Source organism: Rhinolophus sinicus, chromosome 2, assembly GCF_057876585.1.
Source record: "Rhinolophus sinicus isolate RSI-liver-muscle chromosome 2, RSI-T2T, whole genome shotgun sequence".
Lineage (NCBI taxonomy): Eukaryota > Metazoa > Chordata > Mammalia > Chiroptera > Rhinolophidae > Rhinolophus > Rhinolophus sinicus.
In genome coordinates this window covers 158,049,109-158,067,707 of record NC_142502.1, presented here as the reverse complement: position 1 = coordinate 158,067,707, position 18,599 = coordinate 158,049,109, and positions in this window count along the sequence as shown.

Sequence of the window (18,599 nt, the reverse complement as noted above, 5' to 3'; positions counted from 1 at the left end):
ACAGAAGTGTAAGGAAGCTTTCCTCTCACTCACAGCCCACCCGTTTCTCCTCTCATCCCCAGCTCCATCCACACTCAAGGGGCCTCACATTCACATGTGTGGACACTGGTCCTCATAACCTAGCTTCATCAACAGCCCCACAAATAGCTGCTTATCAACCATGCCTAAAGGCCTGTATCTAGGGATGTGTACCCTAGAGATGCAGTCTGCTCTCTGGAGAGTAGCCCCGAGGACGAAGTCTCCATAGGCCCTAGAAGCAAGCTTGGTGCTAGCTGAGCAAGGAATTCTGTGATCCTGGAGACCTAGAGTAGTCTTGAATAGGAGGAAGTGTGGGATCTGGGTAGGGAGATCCCCTTGGGCCTGTGTAGAGGGGAGCCTCCGGAGGAGAGCCAGAGCAAGGCCCTTTAACATGAGGCTAGGGCTGGGTCCTCTCTTATAGTCCTGAAAATGTCTACTAGCAACTGTTCCCAGAGGTCCTCAGGCCCTGAAACAACACATCCAAAACTGCACCCATCATACTTTCACCCAGACCTGCTCTCCTCTATTCTGGTTGCACTGGAAGTGCCTCCCTCTACCCTGCACCCAAGCCAGGCTGAACTACTTGTAGCTATCTGGATGCACTACCAAGTTTCCCACTTCTGTGTCTTTACTCCAGCTGCTCCGTCTGCCTGGAACATCCTTCCTCCCTTTCCCACTGCCTGCTGCTCATCGCTCATACTTGGCCCAAGCATCAAATCCCCTAATATGTCTTCCTAATCCCACCAGCCCTCTCTCCTTGGCCCAAAAAGAAATAATCACTCTCAAAATACCCTAGCAACATTTTATGGTAGTATTTTCTTACAGGTGGTCACCCCAACTAGGCTGAGTTCCTTCAAGGATTTTGTACCCTCACCTGACCTTACATGGTACTGGGACATAGTTGATGTTCAGTAAATGTTGTTGAATGAATAGGTGGATGAATGGACAGAGATAATTATTGTTTTGTACATGCCTTTTTCACGTTGCTTTTAATAAACACTCATAAGATTTACAAAGCATCAGTTGTCTTATAAATATTGAAATCTTTTTTTATCAGCAGGAGTAGCCAACAGGATAATTCTGATCTCCTTCTGTAAATTATTATTTAAATCAATTTGAAAATGCAAATATGTACTTAATCAAATATAACTTTCATCTTTCTTGAGTATTTTTGGTTATCATTGTACAATAATCGTTTATATCATTTTTACATTATTTTTTCTCATCTTATTTAGAGAATTTATGGTTCAGACTATATTAGCTTGATGAAACTAGGAATTAAAGCAATCGAGCACCACATAATTAAGCTGAAATAATTGTGCTTTCAACTCTGAATGGTTTCACAGAAAAGAGGTGATTGATGTTGTGGTTGGTATTGTGTTGGCAGTGGGGGTGGGGTCCCTACATGGAGGTGTGAATGCTCTGCAATGGAAACTCACATTTTCTTCACACTAGGTTGATGTTTTATTAACCTTTGACTGGTTTAACAGGTAAAAATGAGGGTTCCCATTCTCAGGACTGGGAAGTTGGCATTACTGGGGGTCCTCTCTTCCCTTCTCACTGTTTTCCATTCCCCATCTAACTATCTAGCCAATGTTTCTAGGTTCTGCTCGTGGAACTTGGAATAAATCATTGTGTGCTTTGAAAACAGACTTTAAAATGTTCTCAACTAAATTCAGTTTCCCCTCTGCATGAGAAAATGGGAGTCACTTAGGGAAAATATCTTTATCTGACTGCCACATTCTCACTTTCACTGGGTCCAAAGTGAAATAAGTCACAGCCCCCACCATTCCTGTGGGGGCTGAGAGACAAGTATATGTGCTCCTATTATAATAACAGGATTGATTAGGAATGAAAGGGTTTCTGTTTTTCCAGATGTAAGCTTTTTTTTTTTAATTGCCAAATACTTCCTCAGAAATTTAGTTCTCAATTTATTTTTAAAAATTTCTAATGTACAAAGAAGTTGAAAAAATAGTGCAATAAACCATTCATATACTATCCGCTTAGATTCAACAATGGTTAACATTTGCCACATTTGTTTTCTCTTTTTCTCTCTCTCTCATCACACACACAGACATGCAATTTGTTTGGATGAACCATTTGAAAGAAAGTTGCAGACATCATACTTCAGCCCTACATTTCAGCGTAATTGTCCCAAGAATAAAGCTATCCTCCTACAAGCCACAACACTGTTATCGCACTTTTAAAAATTCCTTAATATTTTCTTAGATTCAATCTATACTCAATTGTCCCTAATTGTCCCCAAAATGTTTTTTATAGCTGTTTTATTTTTTTCTAACTAGAATCTGACAAAGCTTGTACTTTGCAAGGTTATGTCTCTTTAGACTTTTAATTCTTTAGATCAGTTTTCCCACCTTTGTTTGTTCATGACATTGATATTTTGAAGAATCCGGGACAGTTTTCTTTTACAATGTCCACACTCCAGATTTGCCTGATTATTTCTTCATAGTGTCATTTAACTTCTTTCTCTATCCCCTGTGTTTCCTTATAAACCAGACTTGAGGTCTTAAAGGCTTGACAAGACTTGGGCTGAAGACTTTGGACAAAGACACGTCACAGTAATATTGTGTAGTTCACACTGCATCATCTCAAGAGCACATAATAGCCATTGTTTCATTCTTAGTGATGGTAATTTGATCATTTAATTAAGATGGCATCTACCAGACCTCACCACTGTAAGGATACATTTTCCACTTTTAATAAGTAATCTGTGGGACAGTGCTCTGCCACCATGTAAATATCCTGTTTCCCAAAACCTCTTAGCCTAGGGATTTTATCATCCATTAATAATCCTTATCTAATAATATAATTACATCGTGGGTTACAAAATGGTGGTTTTTCTAATTCTATGACCCCTTCTATATTCATTAGCTGGCATTCTTTTCGTAAAGAAGTACTTTCCTCTCCCATTCTCTCCTTTTCTGAACATTCCTTCTAACTGGTGCGTTTTGTTTTGTGTGTTTTTTTAATTCAGTGTATTATAATCAGTTACATTTATTTTAGTTTTGGGTGCTTAAGTTGTTCCAAATTTGACCAGTATGCAATGTTCAGACCAACTCCTGTGTCCTTTTGACAGATGTCCCTCAGTTTTTGAGTAGTTTTTTGCTTTCTGGCACAAAATGTTCCAGGCTCACCTTGTACTTTCTCTGCCTGGAACTGGAATCAGCCGTTTTATTCAAGGATCCTCAGAGATTTAAAATTCACCCTTTTCTATAAGTAAACATGTTTTCTGCAACATTAAAAAAAAAATTCTGCTATGAGAAAAAAAAATTTTTTAATAAAATTCACCCTTTTTTGTTTTACATTCCATATTTAGAAAAAGTCATCATTCTGTATTTCTTGTACTCAACCTATCCATAAACACTTCAATGGCTTTCTCTTGGTCCTCAGAAGTTTTTCTTCTCAATGTAGCCTTTATCCCGGACCCTTGCTCTCAGTGCTCAATGCTTTGTGCTGTCTCTGTGTAGGTCTTAGCGTCTCCTTCAGCCCTTTCCCAAAGTGTCATATCTGTGGGTGTAAAAAGTGAGCACTGAGTCAAACTGGCAAACTGGAAGTTGCAGGTGAAAGGCTTAGACAAGCAGCGCCTGGACAAAAGAAAAGCACAAACCCTCAACCAGCAGGATGCAGCTGTAACTGCCCTTGGCAGAGAGGCCATATCTTCCCGCAGCACCTGCTCTCATCTTCACACCTGCTTGCTTCCTTGAAGACAGGACTGGGGGAGGTAGGAGATTTGCTTTAATCTCAGAGTTCAATGCTTGGGGTAGGGTGTTCCCAAGGTCAGGAGAGAAAAAGGAAGGTGGCTGCTGCCCTAGGTCTCCAAAGACCATTGCAATATTCATATGAATCCATAAGACTATCATTTTGACTATTTGTATAGGAAATTCCTATGTTAATTTTTCCCCGTGTTCGTGTTTAAGTTTCTATATTTGAATATATTCTCTCTGTATTTATTATTATTTTAGTAATAAATAAAACTGGAATAATTTTATGTACCAGTGATTCCTAATTATCTTGATCATATTAAAACTCTTAGTTATGCACCCAACGGCCTCCTTCAGGCTGTGTCCTTCTGTGACTAATGGCGTTATTGCCCAGCGGGCCCTGCATCACACTTCCCCTCCCAAGCAAGTGCCTCCTGGGCTGCGCACTCCTCTGTCTCTGACTCATTTGACATCATATAGAGGACCCATCACTACAAAGGAACTCAGAGGTAGGGATTTGTATCCAACTCACCACCAACTAGTCTTTGATGTTGGGGTAGGTTTCATGGCTTCTCTGGACCTCAGGTTGCAAATTAGTCACATCATCTCTTGATTTTTAAGGTCCTTTTTAGTAAAGGGTACGGAGAAAAGGAGAGAGACATCCTAGGAATCCTTTTTCTTAAATTATAGATTGAGTAGAAAGAGACTTCAGAGGTTATTTGATGTAACCTTCTAATGAGAAAATTAAGGCCTTAAAGATTAGATGGTTTGCCCAAGGTCCTGTGTCTCGTTGAAGGAAGAGCCAGGTCTAGAACCTAGATTCCCTGACTCCCAATCTTGTCCCTTCTAAGTTACACACGGCTAACTCCCATCTCCACCCACTTTAAAATTCTGCTAACCTTCTAACAGCCATAGCAACTCCAGTAACCCGATTTCTCACCTTCTCACCTCTGTGTGTGTGTGTGTGTGTTTATCACATCTGATTATAATAATAGGAGCTAACATTTTTCAAACACTATATTCTAGGTTCTATGTAAAGCATTTTACATTTAGTATCATATTTAATCCTCATGGCAAACTTCTAAGGCCAGTTCTACAACCATCCAAGGTTACAGATGGAAAAGCTGCAGCTTAAAGTTGCCCAGTCACACAGCTAGTAGGGCTCAGAATTAGATTTCTAACTCATGTCTTCCTGACTTCCCAATCTGCTCTCAGTGCTGTCATGTCTGTGAATACAATATTCAGTCCTCATCCATTCATTGTCCACATGCTTACTATGTACCTAAGCAGGCCCAGCACTGTTCTGGGCACCAGGCAAAATAAAAAGACATGGAAGTCTCTGTTCTAACTGGAGATGCAAAATCTATAAACACGAAGCAACTAGAATATAATTCAAGGCAACTACTAAGTACCGGTAGTTCTTTTTTATATCACTAGACTAAAAACTTTCTGAAGGCAGGTTTTCAATCCACGATGCCTAGAATACAATAGGCTCCAGATAGATAATAGAAGTAATCTCTCGTCAGACAGAAAATAGAGGTTGGGGTTAAGACAGCAGGTTTACTGCTGAGAGTCACACTAAAGTCGTAAAGTTCATATTGAATTTGCAGATCCCATCGAAATTGTGTTAAACTATCAGCAACAAGAAAAGTTGAGTGCCTACTGTACACTAGGTGCAAGGACGGACACCTGGAAGATATACAAAGACAAGGTAGACCACCAGAGCACTCAGACCAAACAGAGGTAAAGCTGTATTGGGGTGTATGTAAGAAGGGGCTGGACTTTAGGATTATCTGAAGCATCTTGGGGAAAAGAATTATCTTCCAATCTGAAGTGGAAAATGACACCATGAGTATTTTAGGGAGTTTAAGAAGAGGAGAGGAAGTGTGGGGTTTGAAGTGAATACTTAGTAGGCCAGGTAGTCCTCCGGCCTTCTCACCATCCTCTACATCAAGGGGTGGGCTCCCTTGGGATGGAAATTTAAGTTGCTTTCATTGCTCTCATCTAGGCCGACTCACTCTTGAGGTTGCTACACATTTATGCGTCAATAGTTTAACTATTTGTATTTCTTTGCTAAACTTCAGAATCATTGAGTCAACTGAAAATCTTCAAGACAATAAATGTAAAATTAGTTTGGTTTGTAGCCCAGTTTAGTTTGGTCTGAGATACTCAAGTCTTTTCATTAGAGACTATTTTAAAGTTGTGGAATTATGGACTGAACATACTACTGTCATGAATAGTGGAATCCTTTCTTCCAAAACTGACCTTGGGTAATGACTTGCTCTCCACCAGAACTTTGTATCCTTCAATCTGAAGTTTCATGATATAGTAAAACAACAACAACAAATGGAGGCTCCTGGGGAGATGTAGAATAGTCTCTCTTTAGACAATTAGCTTTTCTAGCTCTGTAGATAATAGCTTTAATAGATTAAAATATATTAAATGAAAATGAATGCCTCCCCCCAAGGTCCTCCTTAGTCTCACCATTCTGAGATCCTTCACACAGACACTAATTCCCTTTTCAGTGTTTTCATTTGTGCAATGCATTATTCCAGTAGGCACTGGGCTGTGAAAGTTAGTCCTTTTGTAAAAGGATTGAAATTGAACAGGTTTTTACAACATGGCAGGCTTCTGGAGGGCCATTTTCCAGAGGCTCCAGCTCTGCTGACAGGCTGCCCCTCTCTACAAGGATCTGCTACATGTAGTTTTCTAAATTGCCAATGCAAAAATTCCCACTGACTTTGAGGGCAGTGTGCAATGATCTAATACCCAGAGAGTCTGTTATCATGCAACCAAAACCAAGGTCAACTGTGATTCTCCATCAGTGACCCACAGCGTCTCTCATGCCTTTCACTGCTGTCTATTTTGAAGAACAGACACTTTAACATTTTTAAAGGAAACCAGAATTATCATTCAAATGATAAACTGCCACACAGACAGACATTCTTTTATGATTCTTTGAAGTGCAGGTCTTAAGAGGTTATGCATTCCATCTCAGTGTTTATTAGAGATAGTGAAGACGAATAGATCAGAGAACAAATCAAACGTTGCATATCATAGATGCCACGCTTCACAGAATAATCTAATATTAATACGTAACCCCACTAGGCAAAGACATATTTTATTAAGGAAAACAACAAATCAAGTAAATAATCTCTCTATAGAAAGCCATTTACAGCTCATTTGGAAAATGAATTCATAATCTTTAATATAGCCTGTTTATACCAACGATGAAGGAGCTTCAAATAAATAAAACTGAAAGCAATGATAAATTTCCTTCCCAGCCTTTATATATTTATTATATTGTAATCATTCAAACCCACTGAAGTCAAATTTATTTTACCAATTTCCTAAATTCAGTCCTGGTTCTTACACAAAACCAATTCATATTGTCAAGAGACAGCAAAAAAAAAATTAATAGCATGCTGGTTCTTACTATCCAAAGGGACTTTACTAAGTGTAAGTAATGATATAGGCTTTTACCATTCAGATATCTATTATTTAGATGTAAATTCTTGCCCTGTGCTCTGAATGGCAATGAAATAAAAAAAACTGACCCTGGGGGATATGTCATACCCAACATATTAAAAAGGATCCCTAGGGCCTTAGGAAATAAAGAGCTGTGCTAGAATTTTATTGAAAATTCGTGATGACAAAGCCCTTTCCATTTAAAAATCACAGTGCATCAACATCATTGAATCAAGGGCTGGAAATGAATGGCGAGGTGGTCTCATTTTGCTCTCTGCTCGGCACCTAGCTTTGGATAATGCGTTCACACCACCAGCCACAAATCAGGTCAGGAGACTGCTCAGAAAGTTCCCTGGGATGACAGGGTTCCTCCTGGGCAGAGGCCCAAGCTGAGCTGACGCTCCCCTGCTGCTGCCTGCTGTAGACCAATGTCTCACCGATCCTCTGTCAGTCCCTGGAATGCTGGCTTTCCCAGAAAAATCCAAAATGCCTTCCTTCATCACAGCTCAAACACACGCTGTCCTTCTCTGGGCTGGGACTGCGAAGACCTCCAAACATTTATTTCTCCTAAGTTGGCCTTTATTAAAGGCTGTGAGGTAATTTTCTGAACTAGGATTTTCTGACCGAGGTTGCTATTTGAAAGGAGACCTAGGACCGCACAGGGCAGGTCTGAGAAGGGCTCTATATTCTATAATCCTCACACTTCCCTCATTCCACTCTGCCTTCCTGCCTTTGTGTTCAGTGAAGGGAAGGGAGGGCTGATGAGTCCTCACGGGAGGGGGGGGGGATGTGGGAGGAAAGGTAAACAGAGCTTGTGAACTGCCCAGAGCTGCAGAAAACTGAGAAAGGAGCATTTTGCATCCTTCTCAAGTACGGGGCAAATATTCACCAAGCTGGGAGTGTGTGCATAGTGTTGTAAGCAGCTGGGTAATGGCTCCACAGGCCTCAGAGTCAGACCCGTGGAGGTCTCCATTTCACCTTGCCAGCCTGGACGGGAAATGGGGGAAAAGGATTTCAGAGGCAGGAAGACCAGGTTTGAACGCTACGGTACCACTTAGCAGCTGTTGCCCTGAGTGAGTCACTAATGCTCTGAGCTTCCGTGTCTTCATCATACAGTAAAAGATCACAGCATCTATGCTGACGGGTTAGAGAGTGTGACTGTGAGATTGCATGTCAAGTGCCTGGCACTGCATAAATGTACTTTCCACCATCCTGTCCCCGCCATTCCCTCCCTTCCCGGACTCCGCGTTGGACAGGATGTTCTGCATCCAGCAGTGCAGCCCTTTGTCCCTCTCCTTCCTGAGGCTTGTCTTATTTCCATGTCAAAGTTGCAAAGTCCTTGAGAGCAGAAGTGGCATCTTGCTCTGCTCTGTAGGCTGTCCCCCAGGACCAGCCCCAGCTTCACTGTGGGCTCCTGAATGACACACAGACTGCCTGCTCAGAAATGAAGGGGAAGCCGGTTTCTCTCCCTCCCTTCGTTTTTTTCTCTCTCTCCTCCTCCTCTGCTGCACTCAGGCCTGCAGCCAAAAAAAGCCCAGTATCTCCCCCATCGTTTCCTGCAGCCTCCACACTTCTGAGCAGCAGAGGAGAGAAAAAGACAGGGAGCTGCTCCAGACCAAGGCTGCTATTCCCTCTCCAGCCTCATGAGCTGAACCCAGCCCACGTTGCCTTAGGGAACTCATTATTGGGGGTGAGGGGTTGGGAGAGGCACCACATATGCAGGAGTACAGGGTTCCCAGCCACTCGTAAGTCTGTCCCCTCCCCCAGCATTAAATCATGAATTTAATGCTGAATTCCTCCCTGTGGGTGAGATCAGGAGAATGAACTCTCTTTCTGAGCACTTCTGTGGCCCAGGCGCTATGCATGATGATTTACAGAGGCTGGTTTAGTTCATCTCAGAACATGAGTGAACAGGGTAAATTCTATTAGCTCCATTTTACAAACAAGGAAACTGAGGCTGTGAGAAGTTAAGTCTCTCCTTCAAGTTACAGCCAGAAAGTGTCTGGGCTGGGATTTGCAGGCCCCAGGCTGTCTGACTCCAGAGCTCACTCTCTCAGCTTCAGCAGGCTGCCTCGCTAGCAGGTGGCAGGGAGGGAGCTGACTCATGGCTTTGGATTCATTCAGTCCTCTTTTCTGCATTAGCATTGCTTCAGCCTAATGAACAAATATTTCATTTTGCCTTTCTCATTTTGCGAACATTCACATGAGGCTGCTTGCCTGCAAACCCAAGAGTCACAACATTTTCAGGTGACATATTGACTGGCTGGTGGGAAAGTTAAAAAAGAATGTTAGAGTTCTTAAGAGGTCATTGTAAATCAGGAATTCTTAAACTGGAGCTCAAGAGTAGACCTCAGGGAATCTGTAAAGCCCTGAATTTGTATATGCATATATTTTCCTAGGGCAACGGTCCAGAACTTTCATAAGATTCCCAAAGAGGTTTTAAGCCCCCAAAGGGTTAATAACTGTGCACAGTCTGGCCAAACCAGACCTCACATTCTTGGGGTTCACTCCTGCCATCGCTCCATGAGGCAGCACAATTTGTGATGGAGAAAACCCAGAGCTAAACACCAGAAGCAGAATCTGAGCTCTGAATCTTCTGGCAAACATTTTAAAGACTCATGAATTATTAAAATGGCTAATTAAGTCAACCTTCACCAGAGAATATTTGCTTTCCCCTCATCATTGAGCTCACTGTGAAATTTGACTTCACTCCTTCGTTTGCTTAAGCACAAGGTCAGTTCCCTTTGTTTTTCCTTTGCTGGTCTAGGCAGAACTTTGAGTGGTCTGCTGTGTTAAATAGTAGCAGCCTGCTGTATGTGCCTCAGTGTACATGGCCAGGAGGCCCTCAACCCACTTTCTCCTCTTTGCTTTCTGAGATTCAGTTCCATGCAGTCACTCTCCCACCTTAGCCCCATACCCTCTATTCTATTGGCCTCTCTACTCAGTGGTCCACAGTAACCAGGCCCGTTCCCACAACTTCCCCTCTTACCAGGAGAGTCCTTCCTGGAATGCTATCAGTGAGGGGCCTTGAACAGAAAATATACCACAATCATCAAGTAGCATATGTGTGAGGTCACACTGGCCACCCTGCATTTTGGAGCCTGGCACCAGGTATCTTCTTCCCTCCCCTCCATATCTAAATCCTACTTTGAGGACTCCTCTCCAATTCCACCTCCTTTACGAAAGCTTCTTTTTATTTTATCTATGTCAATTTCACCTATTTCCAACTAGATAATAAGTCCCTTAAGAGAAGGAACTTATTTTTTTTCTTCTTTTAATGTATTTACCAACAGGTTCTGTACCAAACTCGATGCCATCTAAAAACTGTATTCATTTAGACGTAGGCTTCTCCCCACCCCCGTGGTCTTTGACATCGCCCACTTCCCAGCACATTCCATTGCAAAGTGAAGATATAGGGCCCTGGCTTGGAGAGAGGAAGTCAGTCGCCCCCTCCCAATAAGCCACTGCCCCAACCCACGGTCAATAGATGCCTCCCCACGAGATTTCAGCCTCCATGCCAGCTGCACTCAGTACCTAGATCAGAGACTGTGTCTGCGTGGATAGCCCAATGCACGGTGGCACGACCAATCAGGGCAGGGGTCGCTGCCACCTTGCCCTACCATGAGACACCATGAGAGGACACTCAATACCAACCCTCTCCACACCTTTGCCAGGAACAGATGGCAACAGTGGCACCCAGGCCTACTCCCAAAGATGCAATTTGGTTGCTACCCCTCTTGGAGGGTGGCAGCGGAGCCAGGTAAGGCCCAGGTCTCTAGGGCACAGGGAACAGACAGTCAAGGGTCCATCCTAGGGAGGCAGGAAGACAGCATTACAGGAAAGTCAAGGCTTCAAGCCCCTGGGCACATGCTCTATTGTACCATTAGACTTCATCTACGGGACACAAAATCAGAGATAAAATTACTAACAATTTTAAGGTGGGGAATGCTAAGCATTAACCCCAAGCATGGGGCCCTCTTGAGTGTGAGGCCCTGTGTAACCCACACGGGGCACGTACCCATAAAGCTAGCCCTAGTATTTCCTGAAATCTTTGGCATAACTCTTCTGTGAAACTACAGGGGAACAATGAATAATTAACTTAGGGATTCATAGATTTATCCTAATGCTAAATGAAGAGGATACCACCTCATCTACTGTTTTACATGTATACAGGATTCATGACTTGGAAATATACCTGTAGGGGGATGAGAAAAATTGGCCAGTCAGGAACTTTTTAAAAAATATTTAGCAATCAGATACCTAGTTTTGCTCAAAATTTCTTTTCTTTTCTTTTTTTTTTTTTTAGTTAAAGTTTATTGGGGTGACAATTGTTAGTAAAGTTACATAGATTTCAGGTGTACAATTCTGTATTACATCATCTATAAATCCTATTCTGTGTTCACCACCCAGAGTCAGTTCTCCTTCCATCACCACATATTTGATCCTCTTTACCCTCATCTACCATCCCCCTCCCCCCTTACTGTCTGGTAACCACTAAACTATTGTCTGTTATTTTTTTAATTAAAAAAAAATTTTTGATTTAGCCATGACCTGCCTCCCAATTCCCTCTCTTACCTTTCACAAAATGTTTATCAGAACAAAAACAGTTACAACAAAACAAATTTTACTCAGGTCCTATTAGGCCTCAACAAGAAGAGTAATGCAGCATCACACTTGGTTTTAAACCACTATAAGCTGTGTACTATTTTTCTCTCTTTCACATCTTTAATTCATGACTGTAACTGAATATTTATCCTAAAAAGATTTTTAAAAAGTTGATTGATCCAACTGGCTGAATCAGATCCCATGATGGATAACGCTATTTGTTTGTTGTTTTGTTTTGTTTTTAACACAAGCAAACAGTCCCTTTTCTCAACAACTGAAGTCTTGGTAGAGTGAGGCATCCTTCAAGAACTGAATTTCTCAGCTGGGCTGGGGCAGGAACTGCTGCCCATTTGCACTGACAACATTTGGGGAAAGGAACTGGGTGCTTTAGTTGACTCTGAATTTCTCTTTCTTCTCTCAAGCACCCTCAGACTTAGGCTGGGAGTGTGCCTCACCCAGCACCCAGCTGCTAGGTTAATATCTGTGAGTGACTAATTAGTTAGGGAGTTTTGTAGCCCCCAGAACTGAGCTGTGCTGCCCAATAATTGTAAAAGATCAAGAGTCTCAGAATGGAAATGAGCTGCTGGGTTGCTGGACGGTTTTGCATGTTGGTGTCTGAATCCTGGGAACAAGTTCCTCTGTAGTTGCTAGTTCCTACTTTATCTGCAAGCATTTCCAGTAACAGAGGAGGTTTTATTTATCTCTTGGTGTCTACTACATAGTTAGCATTCAATAAATGCTTATTGAATTGATGTAGCCCAGCCTTCCTTCCTTTTCTCCATTTCACCTCCAAATTCTTCCCCTGAGAACTAATATTAGTATCACCGGCCATATCTTTGCTGGAGATTTTCTCTCTAAGAAAATCTTATTGACTATTTCACTGGTCTAGGGAAGCAATAACTTTCCAGGCCAATGAGAGTCCACTTTTTAACACACTTTCCAGGCCAATGAAAGTCCAATGGATTTCTTCTTTTCTAGGTTTCAAATCCTACGGGTCTATGGAGAAATTGCAGGTGACCCCTTCCCTCAGTAGCTCAGGAGATCACTATTAGGACCCACTGACCTTTTGTCTGTAGGTTGTTTCTCTAAGCTGAGACAAAGAATTAAATTATAGGCCCAAATCCCTATTAAGACAATATTCATGTTCCCTCTGCTTTCATGGAAAACAGTAATAAATTTGCTTTGTAGGGCCTCTGCCTCCTCATTCAGTCCCTCAGCTAATAAGATCAAGGCTATTCATGAAATTAGATTAAAGAATTTGACTCTTCTTTCTAGAAGTTTTGGAGCTCCCACTGACCGTTCTTGAAGAAGCAGAAATTATTTTGGCTTTTTTTGTTTTTTCTCCTAGTGGCCTATGAATATCCTGTCATTCAAAAAGCAAAAAATGAAAAGGAGTGAGATAGAGAAGGCAGGAAAACTGGGGATCAGCTTCCACTAACGAGTTGTGTGGCCCCAAATTCTCTCAGGGCCTCAGTTTCCTTTCCGTGAAAATTAGGACTGATTAAAAAAGCTATCTTTAAAGGTCACTTTTGGCTCTAAAAATCTAGGTATCTCAGAGGGTTGAAGGCTTCATAGATATACTGTAATTCTCCAGGCCTAAGGAAATTGGTTTTCTTTGTGATTAGAACCATTTTTTTTTCTCTTCTTTCCTTTCCTTTTCTTTTTTTAAATAGAGCAGAACAAATGAGCTCAGATCATAAGTTCAGCTGATTTCTTTCTAAACCACAGGATTCATTTTGTAAAATTGCTGTCTTTTCCTGCAAAAGCCTCAGCACTCCTCAGCCTTGTCAGCCAGCTCCATCGCTTTCATATTAGGTCTGTGAAATAAAGAAGCCTTTCAGGCTGTACTTGAAATGAGCAGTGACAGGTATGGGCGTGGCTGAAGAGGCCACCTGCACAAACCTTGCAGGAGGCTGAATCGGATCCCCTTCCATCATCTCCTAACATCCAGAGTTCTATCTAGAATCTGAGTGAATAAAATGGTGTTTGTCAATCAACCCATCAATAATTATTTTTCAAGTGACTATTATGTGCATTAAATCCCTCATGTTTACAACCCTAACAGTCATGCAGGCCTTAGTTTTTAAAATCAGAGAAAGCTGTGTTACTGGGGTGGAGGGACATTCCCATACAAGGAGATCATCTCAGAAGACTCTAGAGATTAGCAGCATGGATTCTGCAGTGGTCACAATAGGTCTGAGTTCTAATCCCACCATTTTCTAGTTGTGTAAGCTTTAAGTTCCCGAAGTTTCTATGTCTTCATATATAAAATGGAGATAATAAATAATACCTACTTTATAGTACAAGACAAGTAGTAATTGAAATAAATTATGAAAAGAGCTTAGCATAGTATCTGGCACATGGTAAATGCTCAATAGATTCAGTTATGATTAATAGTGATACTGTATTAATAATACATAAGTGACGTAACTCTTGTTTGGCCTAATCCAGCGAAGCAAGTGTGGCCTCAGGCATCACACTCCTTTCTGGACTTCTCTTGAGTTCCTGAAGCAACGTAAAGTGGGGAAGATGCCATATGTTTCAATCATTGAATGTAATGGTACATTTCTTTGAAATACTTCCAATTATATTTTAACGTAAAAATTGATTCTTTTCAGGGAGACAGAGAATAGAGAATTTAAACAATTAAAAGAATTAAGAAGTTCTTAAACTTAGAGAGAGAGAGAAAACATGATTTTTGGCCCTTTGTTGACGATGTGGATGAGTCTGAACTCTCCCCTTGGGTAGCCAATTGGAGAGGTGGTGAACCACAAGAAGAGAGAGAACGGGGACTTTCACAGGTTGTGGCACCATGTGACCTAAACCAGCCCAGGACTCAGTAATGCTTGTTTAACTGAAAGCATCTATTCTTCTGTCCTCCCCACCCCTTGGAAATCAGATGGTGTTATAAACCCAGAGGGCCAAAGCAGATGAAAGACAGTGACTCACCCTGAGTAAGGACGAGGCCCTGGTGAGACAGCAGTCCTAGTTTTTATTTTAGAATTCAGATCCATGTTGAGATAAAGCTCATATACTCCTTTGAGTCAGGAGGTGGACCACAAGGCCCAAGGGGATTTGTGTTCAGGTTTGAATCTGCCCTAGCGGCCTGCCAAAGCCAATGTGGTGTCAGCCATCACCCTCAGAGGGTCCCTAATAGAGAGTACTTATATTACAGAATCAACAGCAGGTTCATTCTGGTCCCCAGTCAGGCAGGAAGAGATAAACACAGAACCGCAGACGCTTTACGAAGTCTGGCTCCAAACTATGAAACATTTCAACGTGAGGTATGGCCTAAGCAATTCTTGGAACAAGCTCACCGAGCTGGCTGGCCAGATCTGAAATGATCCGGAGATGACATAGTGGAGAGAGGGAAATTTTGTCCTCCCAGGAAGTGAAGATGGAAGGTAGAGAGACTCAGCCAGCCACTCAGGTATATCACGAGGCCATTTGAATTGGGAGGGGGAAAAAATGTACCATGTAAATCATAATTAAATTATTGGGAGGAAGACACAATAGAACAGGAAATGTGCATGCACATAAGTGAAGCCTCCATTAATGGCTTTACTGCACTTATCAGAAGAGGTTTCAATTAACCTGCTGAAACGAAGGCAATCACAGTAGGAAGAAGAGATGGATTTAGGGTTTTTCTGTTGTTTCCTACAGCGATTTGTAAGGGAAATATCTCACCTCTTAAAGGTGAGAGCCCAGCTGGGAATTAACCCCAAGATGATTAGAATTGGATTTTTCAAAAAAGAAGAAAAACCCTAAAGGCAGAGTGGTTCCCAAACTTGGCTACACATTTGAATTACTTAGGCATCTTTTAAGACTTCCAAAGCCCCAGGCTACCCCACAGACCAACTGCATCACAAGCTCTAAGGTGGGACACAGACATTAGGCGTTTTTGAAACTCCTCATTGATTCCGAGGTGCACACAAGGTTGGGAAGGACTATATAATGGACAATATGCCTGTTGGAGACATGTTAGATTAAAGGAAAATAAATACGGTCATTAAGAAATGGCACGAAATTAGCTTGCCTTAAAACAGAACAGGATGCCTGTCTCTTGTTTCCTTTATTTGTAATTTTAAAAACTGTTTATCAGTGTCCAAGAGAAATAAATGAAGAGACAGAGCCATGTGAAAGAAAAAAGAAAATAAGCAACTAGAGTTAAATTCAAGTCATTATTTATTGAGGACCTTGAACTTGGTGTCTGGATGTGGGATAGAAATCAAAGGAGTTCTTTACATTATGGATACAGCAATTTATATATTTTTGCCTCACAAAATGTTCACATCCATGACCTAATTTTAGCTTGCATATCTGTGAAGTAGGCAGAGAAAGTATTATTTTTCTCTCCCACTTCCACAGATGGGAAAACAGATCAAGAGAGTCTCATGATTTACTCAGCATTACAAAGCAAAGCTAGTGGCAAGAATAGGCTAGAATTTGGTTCTTCAACTCCTACTTGAATGTCCTCTCCTCCACACCATGTTGCCTTTCTGCCCTTGAAAAGCTCTGTAAGAATAGTTACAGTGATAACTAAAACAAGAAAACATGACACTTGGATCGCTGAACAAAAGAGTCCTGCTATTAGGGGGGAAAAAATCTAGAACAGATGCCAAAAGACTCATCAAGGTGGTACTAAAGTGCTGGACACCATTCCCTTGAGGACGCCTCATGAATATTAGATGACGTTGATACACAGGATTTGCCTCCAAATTTACATCGGGTTGGTGGGCAGGGGTAAGGTCATTGAGGTCACAAAAAATAATTTTTAGGACCAAAAAAATGGAAATAGCCTTACAGATATTTCACTTTGGCAGGCAGTTTGAGGGCCCCTCTTAGGTCAAGTAGATTGTGAGAATGCCAGAGTTGTTGCCCTGGATTCTACTGCCTGCAACAAAGAGAAAGTCACTGGAGGTAGCTTAACCACAATAGGATGGAAAGGTGACTTATAGGCCCTAAGGGCAAGAACACCTTGAGGCTTAAGAAAAGACTAGAACAGGGAACTTGCAGCCTGTCAGAAACAAAGGATATGTGCTTTCTCCAATTGTCATTTCTGTTTCTCTCAGAGTATTTATGCCTATCTTTTCTTCTGGGAGTTCCCTCTGCTGCTCTGTCCACATGCGGGATCAAAGATAGACACCAATAGCACTTCAGTTCACATCCCAGCCCTATGAACCAAGTCTCTCTACCCTCATCCCTCTTTCAAACAGATTCCCATGAAAGGAACTCTTCTGACCCAAATTGGCTCAGGAATCCATCCTTGATCCAATCAACTATGACCAGGGCTCGGCGTCCCATTAAGCATAAGTAGCTGTGGAAAGCCACCCTCTATAGATGGCAATAAGGAATTTATAGATAAGAATCGTTTAAGCTGAGCATATACCTCAAAATATATCTATCACTCACGCCCACTAGGATGGCTATACTAAAAAAAAAAAAGGAAAATAACATGTCAAAAATGCGGACAAATTCGAATCCTCATGTAATGTAAATGGTAATATAAATATAAATGTAAAATGGTGCAGTTGCTATGGAAAACAGTTTGGTGGTTCCTCAATGAATTAAACATAGAATTACATATGATCCAACAATTCTACTGCTGGATATATACCCAAAATAATTAAAAACAGGTGTTCAAACAAAAACTTGTACATAAATCCTCATAGCAGCACTATTCACCATAGTCAAAAGGTGGAAACAAAACGCACACACACACACACATACACACACACAGTGGAAACAACCCTAATGTCCATCAATCGATGAATGGATCAACAAAATGTGGTATAGCCATACAACGGAATATTATTTAGTCACACAAAAGAATGAAGTGCCGATGCATGTTTCGACGTGAATGAACCTTGAAAACATGAGAAAGAAGCCAGATATAAAAGACAACATATTGTATGATTCCACTTATATGACATGTGTAGAATAGGCAAATCCTTAGAAGATAGATTAGTGGTTACCAGGAGCAAGGATGACATAAGAACAAAGAATGGGGAAAGCCCAGTGGCTCAGGCGGTTGGAGCTCCATGCTCCTAACTCCGAAGGCTGCCGGTTCGATTCCTACATGGGCCAGTGGGCTCTTAACCACAAGGTTGCAGGTTCAACTCGAGTCCCACAAGGGATGGTGGGCACCGCCCCCTGCAACTAAGATTGAACAGGGCACCTTCAGCTGAGCTGCCTCCCGGATGGCTCAGTTGGTTGGAGCGCATCCTCTCAACCACAAGGTTGCCAGTTCGATTCCTCGAGTCCCGCAAGGGATGGTGGGCTGTGACCGCTACAGCTAGAAAAAACGGCAACTGGACCTGGAGCTGAGCTGCGGCCTCCACAACTAAGACTGAAAGGAAAACAACTTGAAGCTGAACGGCACCCTCCACAACTAAGATTGAAAAGACAACAACTTGACTTGGAAAAAAGGCCTGGAAGTACACACTGCTCCCCAATAAAGTCCTGTTCCCCTTCCCCAATAAAATCTTAAAAAAAAAAAAAAAAAAAAAGAACAAAGAATGACTGTTTACGGGTAAAGGGTCTCCTTTTGAGCTGATAAAAATGTTTGGGAACTAGAAAGTGGTGATGGCTGCACAACATTGTGAAGGCATTAAATGTCACTGAGTTACACGCTTTAAAATTTTTTGTTATATGTGTAAACTATATATCTACCACATAAAAATGCTCTGAGAATACTGATTACACCAACTACCCTGTAATAGCCTAGTTGGGAATATGACTAATACATTATCATTCACTCGTTTTGCAAACAAGAATGAATTGAGC